This window comes from Rhodnius prolixus, unplaced genomic scaffold, assembly GCF_049639745.1.
Source record: "Rhodnius prolixus isolate KJV_2025 unplaced genomic scaffold, Rpr scaffold_6, whole genome shotgun sequence".
NCBI classification, from domain to species: Eukaryota; Metazoa; Arthropoda; class Insecta; order Hemiptera; family Reduviidae; genus Rhodnius; species Rhodnius prolixus.
In genome coordinates, this window is record NW_027411634.1 from 33,642,544 (window position 1) to 33,664,421 (window position 21,878).

At 34.5% G+C, this 21,878-nt stretch overlaps 1 protein-coding gene and 1 long non-coding RNA gene across 5 annotated transcripts in view; one reads left to right on the forward strand and one right to left on the reverse strand.

Annotated features, from left to right (window-relative positions):
• LOC141460300 (nucleolysin TIAR) overlaps nt 1-21,878 on the reverse strand; it is a 1,257,025-nt gene that overhangs the window by 1,186,483 nt on the left and 48,664 nt on the right. The window lies entirely within an intron of this gene.
• Nucleotides 1-21,878, forward strand: part of LOC141460302 (uncharacterized) — a 426,050-nt gene that overhangs the window by 105,585 nt on the left and 298,587 nt on the right. For all 4 annotated transcript variants that reach the window (XR_012461851.1, XR_012461849.1, XR_012461850.1 and 1 more), the window contains one exon: nt 2,615-2,665. This is a non-coding gene — a long non-coding RNA (uncharacterized lncRNA). The remainder of the gene's footprint in view (nt 1-2,614; nt 2,666-21,878) is intronic.

Here is a 21,878-nt window from a genome sequence, read left to right on the forward strand (position 1 = left end):
AAACCGGTCAGGAGCACGCATGATATGACGGATAAAATTAAAGATTGTAATGAAATGTTACAAACTTGCGAATTTGGGCACCTTTTGTCGTTTAATTAACCCTTATACTTAACTTTATTAACTGTTTTGTTAAGCAGATTTTATTTTAACTTTATTTAATGATTACAAACATAAATCTTTTCTTTATTTTCTTAAGTACTAAGATGAATTGGTACATGAAAAGCAGGAGTAGAGAAACTACCCAGCGGAGGTCCTATCTACAGGATATCATATGATTATGGTCTTCTGACTACAAGGAAGTCGCGGGGCCACTGGCGATTCAGTCGGCGAGAATTGTTAGAATTATTAGAGGAGGCGAGAGACAGTACGAGAGGATTAGAGCAAGTAGAGAGAGCAGTATGGAACTTCTGATATCTTGTCTCGGCAAGTTGTTGTACGTATGGTATGTTGAGGTCGTTGTGAAGAGTGAGGTTGGTCATGTAGGTCATAGGATTGTGAGGAATGTCAGAGAAGGCGAGAGACAGAATGAAAGGAAGTAGAGAGAGCAGTATGGAACTTTTGATATTTCGTCTCGACGAGTTGGTGCACGAATGGGGGATGTTGAGGTAGTTGTGAAGAGTGAGGTTAGTCACGTAGGAAGCTGTGGGGCCAGTGATTCTGTCGGCGAGGAGGATTGTTAGGGATGTCAGAGGAAGCGAGAGACATTACGAGAGGATTAGAGCAAGTAGAGAGAGCAGTATGGAACTTGCGATATTCTATCTTGACGAATGGAATGTTGAGGTCGTTGTGAAGAGTGAGGTTAGTCACGGGGGCCATTGACGATTCTGTCGGCGAGGAGGATTGTTAGGGATGTCAGAGGAAGCGAGAGACATTACGAGAGGATTAGAGCCAGTAGAGAGAGCAGTATAGAACTTGCGATATTCTATCTTGACGAATGTGATGTTGAGGTCCTTGTAAAGAGTGAGGTTCGTCTCGTAGAAAGGAGCGTCAGCTATCTGTCGGAATGTTTTGCACTTTCCATACGTTTGTAGGTATGGCTGAACCCCACAGCTCTAGCCCGTAAGTCAACCATAGGTTTGAGTAAACTTAAATCTAGATCATTTACTTGAAACACTGTCCCGCCAAAATTTGATAAATGTTACTTCTTGTGAGGAGATAAGTAGATTTTCTTTTAGTGTTATGAATTAAATATAGCACAAACATTAGGTGAGCTAGAACTTAGAGAGAAATAACGAAAAGTCATGAGAGTCTCCACAGCAAAAGAAAGCTCATTGCTACACATGAGCATGCATTCTTAGTATTCAGCTAGAACAAAGCGTAAGCAGCTGTTATAAAAGTACGTCAATTTCAAATACAGTAGAAGAAAACAGAAAAGTTGTTCACTTATCTATATATATAAAAATGAATGTCTGTCTGTTTGTTTGTACTCGATAGATTCAAAAACCATATATCCAATCGCCGTGAAAATTTGGGAAATTATTAGGTATATCCCCGGGAAGGTTTTTGCAATTTTTTTTTTAAAATCAGAGTTGGGGTTCCAGGTGCTCCCGAACAAATATCCCAAAAATATCAAAATAACATTTAATTAGTAATATTTATTAAAAGTGTAACCATGAAAACCATGAAAAACAGTTTTTTGCAATTATTAATACGAGAATAAATTATACCGAAGATGGTGGAAAATCCATTAAACTAAAAGTACTCAACAATACTGTTGACGTTGATAATCGTTGGGTAGTACCATATTCTCCATTACTACTAAAAACGTATAGCGCACACATAAATGTTGGGTAATGCAATTCAGTGAAAGCTAGAAAATATATTTGCAAATATGTGAACAAAGGAAGCGATATGGCAGTGTTTGGAGTGGAAAATACAACTGCATCTAACGATGAAGTCACCCAATATCAACTGGGACGCTACATAAGTAGCAATGAGGCTGAATGGCGTAGTTGTTCATTTAGCAGTACATCTTGAAAATGGACATCGTGTGTATTTTACATCAGAAAATGTACGTGCAAGAACAATGTCACCACCTCCAACAACATTAACTGAATTTTTCACATTATGTAGAAATGCTACCTTTGCAAGGGACACTACTGTACTCTGAAGTAGGGATAATTTTATTGTTAATTTTCATTTCGATGTATTGTATACATTTGGTCATTAATAAATTATGTTTGAGGTATCAAAACTGCCTTTTTGTTAAACACAGCAACGTGTGAACGGGTACAGCTAGTATATAATATAATACGAAGCATATAATAAAAAAACTTTTGGTTCAAGTACAAACGATAAGTTTCCAATATTCTTACAGATAAATATTTTGAATTATAATTCTTTCTATCCCTTCTAGTAAATATAAGAAGTAGGAATGGGCTCTTGGTTTTTGTCCCTTTTAGACGGCCCTTGCCAAAAAAAAAAGAAGCACCCTTCGTAAATATTTACCGGCCTCCTGCTATCTAAACCAACCCCCAACTTATACTGGATATCTCTCTCCTATTGGCGGCAGATATTTCAACATTCAGTTTTTCTTATACCTTTATTCGATTCATTTTTTTTGTTTTTATCATTGTTCTTTTATCGTTTTATCATTAAAAATCGTTATTTACAGATAATCTAAGGGCTAACAATCCTGCAAGGTGGACGAAACAATCAACTAAAGGTAAGGGTTAAGCTTTAAATTATTATTAATTAAAACTGTCCGGTAGGACAGTTGTATAAGGGTTGACCATCAAAAACTGCACGAAAAAGCGTAACGTTGAAAAACACCCAACTTTGACAATTTTTTTCTCTTTTTCTATAAAAGATAAAATTCCCAAATTTTCTTTAAATTATAGGGCAAACCCTCCTTTATAACTATAATTGTTTTGCAACAACCCAGATCTAATAGGTTTCGAGAAAAAAGTTGCTGAAAATGAGCAAAAACCGCTTTTTCAAAAAATGTTCTTGTTCTTGTTCTTCTTCTTCTTCTTCTTCTTCTTCTTCTTCTTCTTCTTCTTCTTCTTCTTCTTCTTGTTACCTTTTTTGTAAACAACGTAACGCCTAAACGCGTGAACCGATATTCATGAATGAGGTGTCATTCGATTCGGAATTTTATGTAGATGTGCCTTTTGGGGGTATCGACGCTGTACATCGAATGGGAAAGGAGTTAGCCCCCTTTATGTAAGGCCCCCTCCAAAATTATTATTACTAATTACTCTGTAAATCTTGGCCCGATTTTGATAAAATTTGGTAGGATGATAGGGTTAGGGCTCCCCTACGTACCATTCAAGCGGCGATCAGCTCTTACACTTGTTAAGGGGAAGTATAGCAATCGTTGCAAATTATCGACACGTGAACCGATTTTCATGAATGAAGGGTCATTCGAATCGAAATTTTGTACAGATTTGCACTTTAAAAGTCTCGACGCCGTGCCTCATAAGGAGGGGAGTTTGCCCCACCCAAATAAGGCCCTTTCTAAAACTATTATTACCAATATTTCTATAACGCTTAGTCCGATTTTGATAAAATTCAGCTCGAATAAGTGGTTAAAGCTCCTCTACGTGGCTGTGAAGTGCCATCTTGCTCTTACACCTATTAAGAGGAAGTACTGCAATCGTTTAAATTATCAATGAGTGAACCGATTTAAATCAATGAATTGTCGTTAGATTAAAAAATCTTTCCTCTTTGCCTTTTAGGGAGAAGTACTGCAATCGTAGTTTATTTTTCTTACTCCTCCTAAAAGGAAGTACTGAAATCGCAGTTTAATTTTGCTATTTACGTACAAATACCTTCCTATTTTATTCAAAACGCTTTTTCAATTTCAAAAATGATAGAATTGCTTATTCCAAATTTTAAAAAAATCTGTAAAGAAGATATGTAACTTTGTAAAATAGACAAAAAGGAAAATCTATCCAAAAGGTACAAAAATCTCCTTAACAAAAACTTACAGTTTAAAATGTTAAGTATAAGGGTTGATTAAACGCCAAAAGGTACAAAAATCAGCGAGTACCCAACCTTTCATTAATACTTCATTAATAGTCAAGTAATTCTACTGCATTAATTTTTATTAATAAGTTATTTTTTAGAATTTATTAGATGTCACAGACCCTTATGCTGGCCACTTCATTTATAATATTTTTTTTGTTATAATTATGATAAATCACATATATACGTACATGCATGTTAAAGTAGAAAAAGACAAAGTTAGAGTAGGCTACTGTCTTGAATTCGTCTTACCGAAATATTCGTGAGCACAAATAATACACAGATAATAACAAGTAGATTATTCAACAACAATTATTCATTTCTCAATTGTAATTTAATTTAGTCCCCCTAATTTTACTTATAGTAAAATCCTGGAATAATTAGCTGTCCTAAAAATATGCATATCTTATTTACTTTATATTACATATATACAACATTGTGGGAAGAACACCTAGATGGAGAATGTAATTGAAGAAAACTATATTATTTGCGATAAAGCCAGATAATTATTACCTATTATTATAAACGTTTGACTACTACATAAAGTAACAATTACTTTAATCGAAGAATGAACTTAAACCGACGATTTTTATTTAAAAATAAAAATAAATAAATAAAATAAAATCATTAATGTAAGTTTTTTATAAAAAAAAGTTTTGAATTTTTTAGCCTCATATTTTTTTTTCTTTTTAACCTGTAATTAATAGTTTGATTATTATAAATAACTAGATATTACAGTCAATCTACAGTGCTACTTGAACATATATTTTGTAGACGAAAATGGCCAGCATAAGGGTCTGTGACATCTAATAAATTTTAAAAAATAACTTATTAATGAAAATTAATGCAGTAGAATTACTTGACTATTAATGAAGTATTAATGAAATGTTGGGTACTCGCTGATTTTTGTACCTTTTGGCGTTTAATCAACCCTTATACTTAACATTTTAAACTGTAAGTTTTTGTTAAGGAGTAATAATTATAAATGCTTTTTTTATAGACACAACGCAAATAATAAACTCCAGAATTAAAAATAAAAAATTGGTATATGCATTTTAGACGGAATAAGAGAAATAAAACTGGAAAAATAAATATTAAAACTGTCCGGTAGGACAGTTGTACAAGGGTTGATAGCCAAAAAGTGCACGAAAAAGCGAAACGTTGAAAAACGCCCAACTTTGAATTTTTATTTCTATTTTTGTATAAAAGATAAAATTTCCAAATTTTCTTTAAAATAAAGGGCGAATCCTCCTTTATATCTGTAATTCTTTGCAACAACCCAGATGTTATAGATTTCGAGAAAAAAGTTGTTGAAAATGAGCAAAAACGGCATTTTCAAAAATTGGTCTTGTTCTTCTTCTTGTTGTTGTTCTTACCTTCTTTGTAAACAACGTCCAGCCTAAACGCGTGAACCGATTTTCATGAATGAGATGTCATTCGATTCGGAATTTTATGTAGATGTGCCTTTTGGGGGTCTCGACGCTGTACATCAAATGGGAGAAGAGTTAGCCCCCTTTATGTAAGGCCCCCCTCAAAAATTATTACTAATTACTCTGTAAATCTTGGCCCGATTTTGATAAAATTTGGTAGGATGATATGGTTAGGGCTCCCCTACGCATACATTAAAGCGGCAATCAGCTCTTACACTTGTTAAGGAGAAGTATAGCAATCGTTTCAAATTATCGACACGCGAACCGATTTTCATGAATGAAGTGTCATTCGAATCGAAATTTTGTATAGATTTGCACTTTAAAGGTCTCGACGCTAGGCCTCATGAGGAGGGGAGTTTGCCCCACCCAAGTAAGGCCCTTTCTAAAACTATTAATACTAATATTTCTATAACTTTGTCCGATTTTGATAAAATTTAGCAGGAAGATAATCTATAACAATGCATTATTCTAGCCATTAATATATAAAATAATGCAATCTGTACTTATTCGAAAGGAGATTTAATTAGACTTTACGTCAATTACGAAAGAACATAGATTAACTCTTTTTTTGCCATCTTCTTATTCTTCTTCTTTCGGTTGGTTGGTTCACTTCGGCGACCTTAGTTATCATTCAAGAACTGTCACAGTTATGCTAATACCGCACGATACTTGAGTCTAACATTTTTTAATCTAATTCATTTGCCTTAACAACTTACTTTTTACTTTGTTATTTTAATCAAGACGTAACTTGACAAAGAAAAAACAAAGATTGCATGAAAAGTCATCTATCGATTACTTCTTTTTCTTGTCAAGATATTCCATTGATTTTTCTTTCCATTTTCTCTTCTTATTAAAGTATTTTCTAAGATTGTGGCAAATTTTTCCGATTCTGGGCTTTCACAGAACACAGATCCATTGCTCGTGGGAAATTTTAATATTCATTTTCAACAAAGAGCTACAGAATTGTTGAATTCATAAAAAAAACAGATTAATCGAATCAATAATTAGTCAATTATACAAAAGTTAAAAGCTGCACAATCACAAATTGATTGTAACAATCAGGAAGATGAATTTTGCAAATATGCTTAGCTCTCCGGGCAATGAATTGTTCCAGATTCTACTTCTCCAATCCAAGAACTATCCTAAGCACTGAATGTGCCCTGAAGAATTAAGAAATGTTTAACAAATTTCGTATAGTGTCTGAGCCTGGAAGATCAAAAATTGAATGTTTAGTTCGGCACAATTAATTCCATCATTTTGGAATCTGGAAAACTTGACGCAGATCATTGCACTAATCATTAACTTCCTATAATTTCAATCATTTTACTAATCGCTGTATTTCCTGAGCCTGCCGAATGTAGACAACAAAATGATGGAGCCTTACTCAAGATTAGGCCTGGACAAGGCACAGCAGCATTTGCATTACACGCCTTTGAAACTCTAGATGTCCCTGCTACGAGGTCTTGAAATTAAGTAATGAGACTGATTTTTTTAAATTTTTTTATTCAAAAAGAATTACAATTCTATATTGTCACCTTCAAAATAACCTCCTTCTGAAGTCACACAGCGCTGGAGACGTATCTTCCACTCCTCATAGCAGTGCTCGAACTCCGATATTGGAATAGCCTTCAGCTGGTCGGTTACAGCCGTTTGAATGTTTTCGACTGCCCCAAAATGAGTTCCCTTGAGGTGATTTTTTCAACTTCGGAAAGAGAAAAAAGTCACAAGGACTCAAGTCAGGCGAATAAGGAGGCTGAGGAGCCACAGGAATGTTTTTACTGGCCAAAAACTCAGTTTATTGAAATTGCTGTGTGACAAGGAGCATTATCGTGATGCAACACCCACTTGTTCTTGGATGTTTGGTCTCACACGAATGACCCTTTTTCAAAGTTTTTCAAGAACCTCCTGGTAAAAGTGTTGATTGACCGTTTGACCTTCTTGTGAAGGTCATTCAATTTCTGATTGTCCTTCTTGTGGTAGAAACTCTTTGTGGACGATTCCGTGGTATATCGAAAATACAAATCAGCATGCTCCTTGTCACACAGCAATTTCAATAACGAGTTTTCGGCTAGTAAAAACATTCCTGTGGCTCCTCAATCAAAACTTGAACCTGATTTAGAGATTTAGCTGGGTTTCTTGCATACTTTTCATCTTGTTGGAGACTATGGTCCCATAGCGAGCTCGCAAATGACCCTCATTACTTCCATGTTTATTTAGAAGAGGATCTGCAAGAGTGTGGGAGGCAAAATACTGGGGTTGTTTTCTTAATCATGAAGGTTATTGCAGCGCATTCCTTAAAGTTTAGACCCATGCAGGTTTTTTTTGACCAATCACTCAGATAATTCAAATTCTTTTTTCTTTTTAATGTCCTCTGACAAATTATTTCCATTTTGAAACTTTAACCCGACCGAAACAGGAAACAGAAAATGGACAAATTCTAGTAGTTGATAATATTTTCTATTAACCGGGAAATAGTGTATAAGTGCTGGAGTTATCTTTCACATACAGGGGGAAAAACAACCACTTTACCAACACTAGCAACAGCATCTATTGTTGAATGCATACACACACACTGTACTATAGTTAGTGTCTTGGAACAATTCCCAATCTTATCTTGCGGCATATTCTGAAGACATGAAGCTCTCAGCGGTTTGAATATGGTTAGTTTGGTTTGGATTCACTTCAAAAATATTCACGCATCTAATACACTATTCAGATAATAGAAGCGTAAATTTTGAAGTTACACAATAATTTATGTTTATTTATATCGTTAAAAGCGTTTACCTGTAGCATTATCGTTGTCTATACAATTTATGTCATGTCTTTTAGACCGAAATTGTTTGAAATTTCTACTATACGATTTATTGTAAGAACATTAATAAATGAGTGTTAAAGAGATATAAATTTCTGCATAAAACATTAAGCACTTTTGTTTTTAATTAATAAATAATTTAAATTTTATCTCTTGTAATAAAACTTTTTTTAAAAATCTTTTATTGTAATTTACCACTGCAACAGTTGTTGCAACAAGCAAATATGGTAAAAGAAATAAAAGAAATAAAAGGAAATCATGAGTGGAGAAGGCACCCAGTGGTGCCACTCCAGTAACGTGCTTTGCTCTCACGATAAGAGTAGATCACGAGAGGCCATCTTCTCTTCAATCTCCTTAGAGGATTACCTAAGGTAATGTGGAGGAAGATAGGTGTTCTATGAGAGGGTTAGGATGAGCTGCTGAAGAGGAATGAAATTTGAAGAAACGAGTGTTAGCAAGATCTGTAATGAAAGGGATTTTGAGGTCATTATGGATAGTGAGGTTAGATACATAGAACGGAGCGTTAAGAAGTTTTCGAAGTATTTTTGGACTGTAATGTCTGGAGGTGTAGTGAGTTGGAACGCTTAGTCGATCCCCATACTTTTGTTATTTAGGTTAAGTTTCGATCGTTTGTCAAGGAGTCTGGCGAGAAGTTTTGTAGCGTTGGTTAGTTTCTTGTCTTTTCAGTCTAGTCTGGGGGATTACATGTCAACCGCTTGTCCATCTTTTAAGGGCGGCCATTACGTCCCGATAATCTAATCTAGGTGTTGCGGACGGAGGCGACTAATAAACGTACATTTTTTTTTACTACAAAATTCAGACAATAAACATTAATAAAAATCCAAGGACTGAGAATCAATCACCAATGCCTCATCTTAACTTTTCTGGTGAACATTAGAAGCTTACTTTTGGCTGGGTTGTCTACTATAACCGCGCTTCCATGAAAGGCAAAACCAAAGAAAGCCGAACCGGATGGTTAGGAAACCACGAAGGACTGATGATCGTGACATCTGGTGCTTTAATCGATCTTAAAAGCAGTAGGATGGGCGAGTTAAACTATTGTTTTTCGACAAGAAAGAAACATCGCGTCACTTCGTGACTTCTAATCGAAATAACAATAAAATTTCGAGCTATTGGTGTTCTCTTGGTTTTGTATTTAAAGGAGAGTTCGTAGCTACCTCTTCTGTCCCCAAAAATGCCTTTAATCGAATTCGTAGAGCTCCATGTGTACCATAAAAATGTTAAGTTTACAAAAAATTGTAGGAAACAATCAGTGTGTAAAGTGGAAAGTTTGGTAAAGCGATTTGTATTGCCGACTTCCTGACAAGTCTTAAAGTTAAGTCTTAAGTTTTTTTAGTTCGTGCTAACTTTCTTTTTTAGAAAAGTCTTACAATTATAAAATTAAACACGTGCACAGACCATTTATTAAAAACAACTTTTTTAATTCGTCCAGGAACTACAAAAAATTTATACTTCCGGCGACAACATGTTATTGAAATATTTCCGTTTCCATCTAACAGAAATTAAGTTAAAAAACAATCAGCCATTTCAGCAAAAAACGGAAATAACAAATTTCCGTAATATTTTTAATGATGCCCAGCAACGGTACACTATCAATTAATTGAATTATTAATCATTTCTACAGATTTTTGTAAAAAACAAAATTTTTATCAATTTCCTTAATCTTGATCACGTACTACAGGATATCCTGTATAATGTATTACTTCAACCTGTCACCTTAGAATTGTTGCTCAAACAATTTATCATCACATAGAATTATATATTATACAGTTCACTTAACATGCTTTCATTTTATATACATTTACAAACACACTCACATGGGGCAAAGGACATTTCCAAAAAGATATAAGGGTATTTTGGTATTTGCCTTTTTTTAGGGTTCATATGGAAAAATAGGAAGCCCACGGAAAAGAAGTGGAGTCAATCTAGTGGAAAAACTTCGAACTATAACATTATATTTACATACATGTGAAGGAAAACGTTGCCTTTTTTATATTCAAAGAGAAATACTAGAGCCCCAGTTTATCGCCATATTTTTCTTTTTGTTAGATATCCGTCAGTTCAGCAGTAATCACGATTATTCTACTTCCCTTTTTTTGTCCGAGAATTACGCAGACGATCTTAGCATTTATATTTTGTTCACGTCAAATTCAATTCATATACAGGGTGAAAAAGTAAGTATTGTCCATAGGCCTACTGTGTGCAGTACAATGACGTATTGGTCAACTTCATATTTTCCACTGTTCTTGAGTGACGTCACTTTAATTTTTTTTTCTAAAATCATTACTTTTTTTTCCAATAAAAATGTTATTACTCAGAAAGTTTTAGTCCGAATTCTGATTCTGATGACACGGTTAGAAAGACAGATAAATTTTCTAAAAACTGATACCATTTCGAAGCATAAGTTATTCTCCAAACCGCCTCAATCTTCCTCCTGGATACTGGAAAAATAATAGTAATAGAAATTTTTAAGAAAACTTATTCGGCCGTTATGTGATCATTATCCGACCTAGGTGATGGCCACTTTTTATAAAAGTTTCCTTGTTTAATGGGCTTTCAAACGGTATATCATTTGCCCAGGATTCCTTTTATCTTCGTATGAGAAATTACGTTTGTTTGACAAGAAAACGCGCTCACGAGCACACAACAGTGTTAGTTTATCAAGTCGTTTAATTCATTAAAAACTCTTTTAGATGGACTCTTTTAAAGTAGGCTGTCTTAAAATAAGGAAGTCAAAGGTTACAAATTGGACTAAAAAACATTTTTATTGGAAAAAAGTAATGATTTTAGAAAAAAAACTTTAAAGTGACGTCACTCAAGAACAGTGGAAAATATGAAGTTGGGCAATACGTCATTGAACTCCACTTTAGATGTACTACACACAGTAGGCCTATGGACAATACTTACTGGTTCACCCTGTATACTTGAATTCCCTTCGAAACTAAACCTGGAACAAATAAAAATGCTTATTGACCTGGTTGATCATTATGAACGAGGTTCGGAGTCCTGGAAGTATTCGAATTAAAGAATCAGTTGAATATTTTTCTGGAGTTCAGTTTAAAAAAAAGAATCAGATTCAGATGAATCCAAAGCCTGCAATTGATTTGAACGCAATTAATTAAAATTTTAGGCGATTGTATGTTGCAGCAACAGTGAAATAAAGTTTAATTTTGTAAATCCACTAGAAGCTGTTGCCAGCTTTAGATTTAATGATAGAAAAATAGAAATTCCTTTTGCCATATTTTGTTACTAAAAGTGGACATTTGGAGCAAGGCCAAATCTTGATACTTTAGACGCCTGGAGCACTTAGGTGGAGAAGTATAGGTACTACATAATAGTAAAGTATGATAGCCACTCTCTGGTGAAAAGCTGGAGGTAACTTTAACTATATTCACCTTCCTTCCTGGATCCTCCCAGCACTAAGAAGGCGGAAGGCGGCAAAGAAGAGTCACACTAGATAGGAACAAGCACAGACTTGCTTCAGAATTTGCTTTAAAGAAACAAAGGGGTACAGCCTGCCTTGTAAGTTGAGCATAATGACTGAAGAAGGTAAAGATAACGTTGCGTAGAAGAGTTCATGGAAGACTGCGGAGGTGTAAGAGGATGCTACCCTCTCAGTAAACAAGAAAGAGAGATGGGTACAGGATGATGGGTTTTAGGGTTTTGTGTGTTTAAGGAAGTAAGTGAAAGTTGGATGGTTGGCAGCAACTACCGTCGTAGTCTTCTTGAAATATTGTTACTTAGTAGTCCACACTCCTATCATCATACCATTTTGGTGATATCAAGAAACTTTTAATTAAATTTCCTAACAATATCTTTACGTAATATATATTTTAATATCATACATATTTTTGTTGTAAATAACATCAAATTGTTATTATGCCTGACATAATATTCTAGAGAACTTATATACCCAGATTCACTTCATATACCTACAATGTCGTAATATTTGGGAGGTTAGTGTCTCAATTCACAATCATAATTACTGGAGACTTCTCTAAGTGTTTCACTTAATTGGGAAGAGAGGTTATCGCGGAGAAATTAAGATATTATTCGCAGAGTTCGATTTTTTTCTGCGTTTATTTTTGCTACAATCAGCGCGTTAGCGTTATAAGTAACAGTGATAACCGAGTAACAAATGATAAGTAACGAGTAGAGCAGTTACCCAGCGGTACACTCCAAAATATTAGATGGTTAGTCACTCTCTTCACTAGAGAGGAGATCACAAAGCCACTGTCTTTTAAGACGTCTTGTCCGGGTTGTCAGGAAGAGTTCTAGAAAGATTTTTAGCTAGAGGATTTATATGAGATTGCAGGTTGAAGTGGAGTTTTCTGTATCTTGTTTTAGCAACTTGTGTGACAAAAGGAATGTTTAGGTCAGTGTGTATAGTCCAGGTTGGGAGACATAAAATGGAGCGTTTACAATAGTTCGAAGTATTTTAGATTGTAGAGATTGAATCCTTTGGAGATTGGAGCGTTTGTTTGAACCGCACAGCTCTTGTCCATACGCCCAGATGGGTATCAGAATAGAAGTATAAATTAGTCTTTTTTTGTCTATCGATAGCGTCTGTTCAGTTCTGTTCTTTTAAGTCTAGTGTGGGGGTTCCAAGAAAGTCTTCGGTCTAAGTAAAGCCCAAGGTAGCGGGCAACGTTCACTACTGGTAGAGGTGTTAGGTTATAGAAGACTGGAGGAAGAGTAATGCCATTAAATTAAACATAAAAAACAAAATTAATATAAAAAATAAAGACGAAACTTACTTACTTAAAAATATTTTACTAACATTAATTTTTGCTCTAATGATAATTTGTAAACACCCAGATCTCTGGTTTATGTTTTGTAGCCCTGAAGATGAACTAAATTTTGTTCAAAACGTTGGTGTAAAGTTTTTTTTAATTCATAAACTGACCAGAACTCTAGATTCCTCAAAAAATAATATATTATTGAGGTCTCATCTATAACTGTTATTATACTAGCAAAAAAATTTAATATAGCATTTTTTTGGGGTTAAAACAAGTCCCTTTTTTTCTACTTCGTTTGGAATTTGGTCTTGTTCATATTAAGTTAAATATTCTTAAATTAACTCTTAAATGGTTAGTAAAGGTTATTGAAATGGAGGATCATAGACTTCCCAAAATATGTCTGTTGAAATTAAGAGATTTATATTTCGAAAACAAGTTAAATAATAAAGCCATAAATGACAAATACAATTGGTTTGCCCAACTAGCTAATATGGTTGATGAAATTGGAATGGTTGCTATTTTAAACCTGGAAACATCCAAGGAATTAGTAAATAATATTTCTTCTGTTTTGAATAATTATCAGTGTTATCTAAGAAGCACGGACTTAAATCAATTGTTTGCATATAACTACAATCTATATTACTTAGACTTTTTTGAAACTGATTGCAATGTTCAAAGTTATTTAACTTCTGATTAAAAATTTTTATTTAAACGCTTTATTGCACAGTTTAGATTATCTGGGAAATACATATCTAAATTTACCGATCAGAGCACCTCATTAATTTTGAAAGCATTTTGAAGAATTATTGTAAGAATAACGAACTAATGGACTGTTTTCATTTTTACGTTAAATGTCCCCTTTTTGCCTCACAAAGAACACATTTTGTGCCCGAGTTGGTAAATGTAAATTCATCATTTGTTACCACAATGAAATCACTCTTAAACAGTAAGCCTGGCAATTTATTTTTATTTACAATTCATTCATTAAAATTTAGAAATTTTTTATTTAATTGATAACCACAGTATTAATGAACTTTATCTAATCTAAATAAAAATTATTTAAAAATATATAATTTATAGTTTTTTAAGATATAATTATTATTTCTTTTTACTTTATTTTCTATTGTTAACAGGGAAGTTAATTTAATTTTTGTTTATGAGAATTGTTCTTAGTTAATTTTAATTTTGTTCCATAATTTTGAACTTTCATAGGTATGTTTGGAAATGTAAATATGGGTCAATCCCACTGTTATATACAGAATTGTATCGAAACAGTGTTTAATAAATAAAATAATAAAAACAGGGTTAAAACAAGTTAGATTCTTAACAATTTTTAGAATTTTATTAAACTAAACGAAAGTGTGTAATTGACTATACATTAAATAATAATTATAATTAAGTGCTAATGACCATTAAATGTGACAAAAAATAAAAAAAATAAAAATCTAAATTTTAATTTTTGAAACGAGATAGCGCCCTAGATTCCCCACGCGGAGAACCCGGGTTCGAATCCAGCTATCAGGCTTTAGATTTTCTTTTCCTATGAGCTTTTTATAGTTCACTGTGATGGATAGTGTTGTCTGTATCGAGAGAAAACTGTCTGGTGACCAAAAGTGCACTGGAGAAAAAGCTCCAGCTGCCAAATAAGCTCAGATGTTGACGCGTGAAAATAATAACAGTAATTTTTGTAAAATAGTTTTGTTATTTAATAAAATCTGTATTTTTCTTCTTTTCTGTATTTGTCTTATTACGTTTTGATTTATTTTCTACACGTTGAAATGATTGGAGAAGACATTAATATACGTAGATCTTTATATATATTTTATGAATCCTCACAGGCAGTTAAGGGCAATGAATCCGTAAATAACAGCTACGAGGATTCAGAATGGACAGCCGGATCATCTACGCCACATTGACTTCTAGCATTTATCGATTGTTCCTTTAATCCTAGCGCTTAGTTGAGCTTACGATGATATGGAATCATTCTTCCTAATTCGATTTCTAATAATGCCTTACTTCGTTATTACACGTCCACAAGGCCGAACTTTTTCTCTCTCTAATTCTCTTGTTGCCTCACCAGTGAAATACAAGTTTCCCTCACCAAACTTCTTATCTTTCTGTCTCTTTCTTCTTAGCAGGAGTCCCCCACTTCTTGTTGGTATTACTTGGAGAGCGATGGTTCAAATCCTACCTCCTTCAAATTCTCTTTCAAAACAACCCCAGGACCTCTTTCAGGTTTCGCTTTTTTTCTCTCTCTCTCTCTCTCTCTCTCTTCCGCAGAGAAAGAAAAAGAAAAAGGAAAGATAAAGAAAACCCTTCTCGCCCAATCTCCGCCATTTTCCACGTCCAAAAAGCTTTCCAATTGTCCCAGCTTTTAAATCAATGTAAGCTCCTGGTCGCCCCTTTCTCTTTAAACCCTCCACTGAAAACTTCTTTTTAGACAGCCGAAGACACGGTAGGATTTAGTTCCAGTCTATTAGCCATTGCTCGCAAAGAACCGTGAAAGACGTAAGACATGTCTATTTCTGCCTGTGGAGAGGCAAATTCTTCTCGTTTTTACAGGATAATTGACGGGGAGGTATTTAGACTGAAACAACACTTGTCTATTTATTTTATAACAAATCTATGGATGTATATATCTTGTATCACTCTTTGATTAACTTAACATTCAATTTTTATTTAAGCACATTACAGGAAGTATTAAAAATGACAATCGCAATTTTACGAAAAATTGATACTTTCGGAAAATATAACGATTTAATTTAATTTTTTAATTTCAATTCCCATTAATATTGTGCACATTTTCTGTCCTACTTCACCCCAAAAAACAGATCTACTTTTTGGGCTTAGTGTACATACTCCCTAAAATGTAGTTTTAAGGAAAATGCTGCAAATAACTAGCGCTTCCCAACCTGTGATACGCGAGTTGCTGGTTGGTGGTACGCGAAAAATAATCAATAATGGCGGACATAAAAAATTTTATCATGAAAATATCATAGAAACGTATTTTTCCTATAATACATAAAAATTATTTTAATTTATAATATTATACAGTAAAGTTGTTAATATGTACAAGTAATAAGGTTGGTCTGTCTCAAGATATACGAGAAAATATAATAGCACATTTAACAGGATTACAAATTGTCTTTCATGGAGTACTTTCCCAAAACCCGAAAACACAAATAATAAATGGATTTCAAACCCTTTCTATAAAGAAAATTTAGGAACAGCTACATCATTGTCGATAAAAGATAAAGAAAATTTAATAGAATTATCATGTGACAGAGCTTAAATGATAACTATGTAAAGATCTGCTTAAAGAGACTGATTGTAATGAGTAAGCTCTATCCAAGCAACATTTAATTTAATTTTTAAAAAGTTTGAAAACTAAGATCTTAGACTTTACAAAGTTTATAAAGAGAACAAGAACTTGGAACTCCTTTGTAACAGATATATTGTATCTCTATACAAATAAAGATAATAAAGTAAAATAACACACTCGGAATAACAAAATTCACGAAATAAAATCATATTTCGAAGCGGTGCAACTTTACATGATGTACTATACTACCAAGTGATAACGCGAGCCAAAAAAGGTTGGGAAACGCTGGTCTAAACTATGCAATCAAAACCTCAAAACGTGGTAAGAACTACATCCATGGGTTAAATTATAGCAATGCTTCTTCGTATTTCAAATAAAATGTAGTGAACTAAAAAAAAAATAAATATAATAATAAATATCACTAAAATTAATTGAATTGGAAATATGAGACAGCCCTGATGCTGGAACAATTTCATCCCCAACTCAAGAGAGAAGAGAATTTGTTGCAGTTACGGGTGTAATCCAGCATCATATAGAGCACTTAGGGAATGAGCGATGATACTCATTCCGTCTTCATCAACACAGATAGATCTTCGCTAGATTTTTCCACCAACTAATGTATATATATATTGTCTTAAAAGAAAAACTATATCTAATTAAAGAAAGAAAAATCTAATGAAAATGAGCCATCTGGTTTCATTTATCAATTCACAGTAACGGTGTAAAAACAATTTCTGGTCTAATATACGAGGGTCGTTTGAAAAGTCCGTGCAAAAATAAAAACTACTTAATTTTTTGGGGTAAACCTTTTTTATTTTTCAACATAGTCTCCTTTTAGGCTTATACACTTCGTCCAACGCTGCTCTAGTTTGTTGATCCCTTCCGAATAATAGGATTTGTCCAAGTCTGAAAAATAGCCATTCGTTTCTGCAATCACCTCCTCGTTTGAATAAGATCTTTTTCCCGCCAGCCATTTCTTCATATTGGGGAACAAATAGTAGTCCGAGGGAGCCAAGTCTGGAGAATAGGGGGGATGTGAAACGAGTTGGAACCCTATTTCCATTAATTTTGCGACCACAACTGCTGAGGTGTGAGCTGGTGCGTTGTGATGGAAAAGGACTTTTTTGTGGGCCAATCGTGGGCGTTTTTCTTGCAGCTCGGTTTTCAAACGGTCCAATAACGATGAATAAAAAAGCACCTGTAATTGTTTTACCCTTTTCCAGATAGTCGATGAGGATTATTCCTTGCGAATCCCAAAAGACAGTCGCCATAATCTTTCCGGCCGAAGGAACGGTCTTCGCCTTTTTTGGCGCAGATTCCCCCTTGGTAACCCATTGTTTAGATAGTTCTTTGGTCTCAGGAGTGTAGTGATGTATCCATGTTTCATTCACAGTGACGAAACGACGCTTAAAGTCCTGCGGATTCTTCTGAAACAGCTGCAAACCGTCCTTGCAACACTTCACACGATTTCGTTTTTGGTCAAGCGTGAGCAATCGCGGCACCCATCTTGCTGATAGCTTTGTCATGTCCAAATGTTGATGCAAAATATTATGTACCCGTTCATTCGAGATGCCCACAGCACTAGCAATCTCACGCACCTTCACTCTTCTGTCATCCATCACCATATCATGGATTTTATCAATGATTTCTGGAGTAGTAACCTCAACAGGGCGTCCAGAACGTTGAGCATCACTTGTGCCCATATGGCCACTCCGAAAATTTTGAAACCACTTATAAACTGTTCTAATCGAAGGTGCAGAGTCACCATAATGTTTATCAAGCTTCTCTTTAGTCTCCTGAGGCGTTTTGCCTTTCATAAAGTAGAGTTTAATCATCACACGAAATTCTTTTTCGTCCATTTTTTGAAAATCACTCGACTTCCTCGATTCAAACGAATGCCAAACACAAAGAAATAGACCGATCTGGCTGAAACTTGGTGTGTGTTCTTCCAAGAGATGCTACTAACTAAACATAACCTCGATACGCGCCAGTGGTGCTATCTCTCTGACTTTGCACGGACTTTTCAAACGACCCTCGTAGTATAGGCTTTATTTCTTTTAACTAAATTTTACCTTTTTACTTAGTTTACTTCTCGTTAAAAGTAGTACACTCTTACTTCCGTTATAAGGAAGTATAATAAGTATGCAGATCTGCGATTTAGAGTGGTTTCACCTAAAATTTGTGTCCTTAAGTCTCCTGAATGAGAAGATTTGTTTATGTAAATTGGTCTCTGCGTTTTAAGGTTTTGGTGGGGTAATTTTGCTCCTTATGATGTTAAAATAATTAGTTCTCCATCATTAAGCATTCCCATTGGTGGATTCTTCACCGAATGAGTCTTCGAATGAATTGGAATAATTGAACAAGCGTATTATTTAAAAATAATAATTAATATACGATATAAAAGGAAGGAATTAAAGTGGTTAGTTTAGGCTTCCCTAGCTGATATCCCTGGATTGAACAGATTCTGGCTCTTAGACTTATCTCTTACTAGAAGTTTCTTACAGTCTGTAACGAGAGAACACTGTCCGGAGGACGTTAATGCACCGTACTTCGGGCGCCAACAACCGTAGATGTTGATGTGCCTTAAATTAAAATATTAATTTTCGCCAATGAATAATTTTAACCAACATTACAAGAGGACTTATTTAATGCAAAAGTGCATAAATTTCCATCTGAAGGTTAGAATCTCGGGCAGTCCAAGGAGTAACATTTCCCAAAGCACTGAAGCTCACATTAGAAGCATTACTAATAACAAAGTACTTGGAATATGATCGCTAACTGTGAATGTTCTCGAGGAGCTGAACAACTCTACAATATCTTAAACTTCTGATCATTATCCGGCTGCAAACTTCTCATTTCCCCAATTTAGAAAACCTTGCCCTTATTATATTCTACTCATAATGGAACTCTACCTAACCAATCTTCGAAAATTCCAGTCTTGTAACTACATTTTCTAAAATAACTTACAACCATATTTAAATTATTTAAAGAAACTAAGAGAAATACTGTCAGTCACATGCCTAAAGTGGATATTCAAAACAATCAGACAAGGTTGCAATCTGACAGAGTGAAAAATCTAGGGATCTTCATTTCCGGAAGTAGTAATGTAACATCCATAAAAATGCAAATATTAAGATCGTTTCTAAGCAAATGTTACGCACTGGTATGGTGATTTTATTCATGATGTCATCAAGGAAACCAAGCATCAATTTGGAATAAGTTCAGTATAAAAATAAGATTTGATAAATAAGAAAAACAGGTATCTAAATTGGTATATATGTATTTTAAAAACAATGCAACCAAAATAACTGCAATAATGCCTTTAAACGAATGAAATAAATACTTAAATAAAAGGTAATTTGAATTCTGTGTACTGAAGTTCGAATATTAGTTAGCGGTGAAGGTAAAGTTTTGTCCTTCCCAGAAGAGAAGCATGATGCGCGGTGGATGTCGACTTCCTCAGAGGCGTGCTTAGTAACTGGGTAGTGGTGGGATGTTCTTGGTTTTGAGCAAAAAGGTGTTTAAGCTGTAAGAAGTGGTTTATGTTTTTGCTGGGTCTTCTCCAAAATGGCCTGGAGTTCGCCAGGTTGACTAGGGAGATTATTCTTTCTAGGTAAAGTTGGAGAAGAGTGTTTGGAACCAGGATATGTTATTATTCCAATTCTGCTGACTGTTCCAATACCACTCCTCGAAATGAGAATCTGGGCGGTTTCCAGCGTTTAAGGAATATACATCTCTCTTTGAACACTCCCAGTTTTACAAATTTAGGATATGATCTTCAGTTTATCTGGAAAAGAAGTTGCCGTAAGGTTTATATCGGGACAACAGAGAGTGATTACACCTTATTAACGGCTCCTCTCTTTTGCTAGAACATCTCTGTAAGAGCCTGGTCACCTTAACTGGTGGGATCCTTCCTTACAAAAATCCAGGGGTTGTTAGGCAGGTTGGCGTGAATGTCCAAGGGAGTGATATAACTTAATTGGTGACTTCTCCCTGTAACTTGGCCGTTCTGAAAAGAACTTTGGAGTTAGTAGGTTTTTGATGGAAATATATGCTCTCTAGGACTCTCCAATGGGAGCTTTCATTAGAATATCCAGGGAAGATAATGGAATTCAGGGATAAGTTGGCTCCAGAGAGTGGTTATTTCTATAAAATATCTAGTCCTAAAACTATTTAACTTAGTAAGCCTATCATTGCTTTTGAAATTTCGGATTTTATTATTTTGTTGTCTATTGGAAATCTATTTTATTTAAGGGCGAAGATAAATGAAGTTCAAAGTACTAATTTATTGTATGAATTGGGTCATCCTCAAGAAAAAATGTTTACAAGAGGAGCGCAAGGGGACAGAGACCAGGTTGACCAGTATCTGAAGATAATTACATGTTAGCAAAGACTGAGTTGAGTCAAGGTGGTGAGCAAAATGGGAATGAGGCAAAGAAACCACTGGTTCTCCAGATTGGGCAACTTTTTCCAATATCCTCCCCAATTCCTTTAAAGGATTTAGTGAGAACACTATTATGAAGGGTTGTAGCAAGTTTTACCACGAAGGGTTAGGCTTAGCCGTTGAATGGAAATAGAAAATTAGGATTTAGTGGTTTTTCTGGAATCATTACTTTAGACTTGCTTCAAGTTGGAAAAGCCCCTCCAATGGTTCCAGTTGGTATGTTCTGTCCTTTAGGGAACAGTGATAATGCTTACCAAGCCATTCCGCTTTAGGAATCTTTAAGCTCGAACTGTTTGTAGGATTTCCGTTGAAAGCCTTTTGCTCTGAAATACGCTCCAATATAAACCACTGAGTTAGCTGATTAAACAGGATGTTCCTTTAATTTAGAAAAGAGTATTTGAGGTGGCACTGTAAATTTTCGAAATAGATTATCTATATAAGTGTAAAATGTACACAACGTCTAGTTGTTGAAGAACTTGCAGAAAATGAGCGATATTTTGCTCAAACATCGATGAAATCAGTACATTTGCATCTTAGGAAGAAATATTTAGAGAATCTACATTATTGTTTGAAATGCTTTTAGGTCAGTTCTACATTATTTTTTTGTTTTTAAAGTTGGTACTTTTACTTAACGCTGATTATTCTTCATTGGAACCAATCGTTGAACAATAAAATCAAAGAGCCCCCAAACATTAAACTAAATTATTCAATAAATACAAATAAAATTGAAGATCAGCGCATCTGCGCTTGATTCAATGCACGAAGCTTAAACTTTCTATATTTGGAAACTTCCGTTGGGGGCAGTTATAACTTAGCGATCAAACTGTTTCTATCGATAGTGTCATTTTTAAAAAAGATCTCATTAGGATTGAAAGTTATTTCCTCAGTTTTTTTTGAGAAATGGCTTCCTCGTACCTCCAGGTTGTAAATGTTGACTTTTCATTAAAGTGATACTTTTTAATTAAATTGAAATTTTTTTTAAATTATTTTTTTCAATCTACAAACCAGCGACACTTCTTGTACTACCACGTACTTTTGGCTTAAAACTTATGACCTAGGGTTTCTTAGATTTTACTAGGGTTTCAGGAGGATGATTTCTTCCGGCCTCCTTCTAATATCCTTTTATGTCTGTTGGTAATGG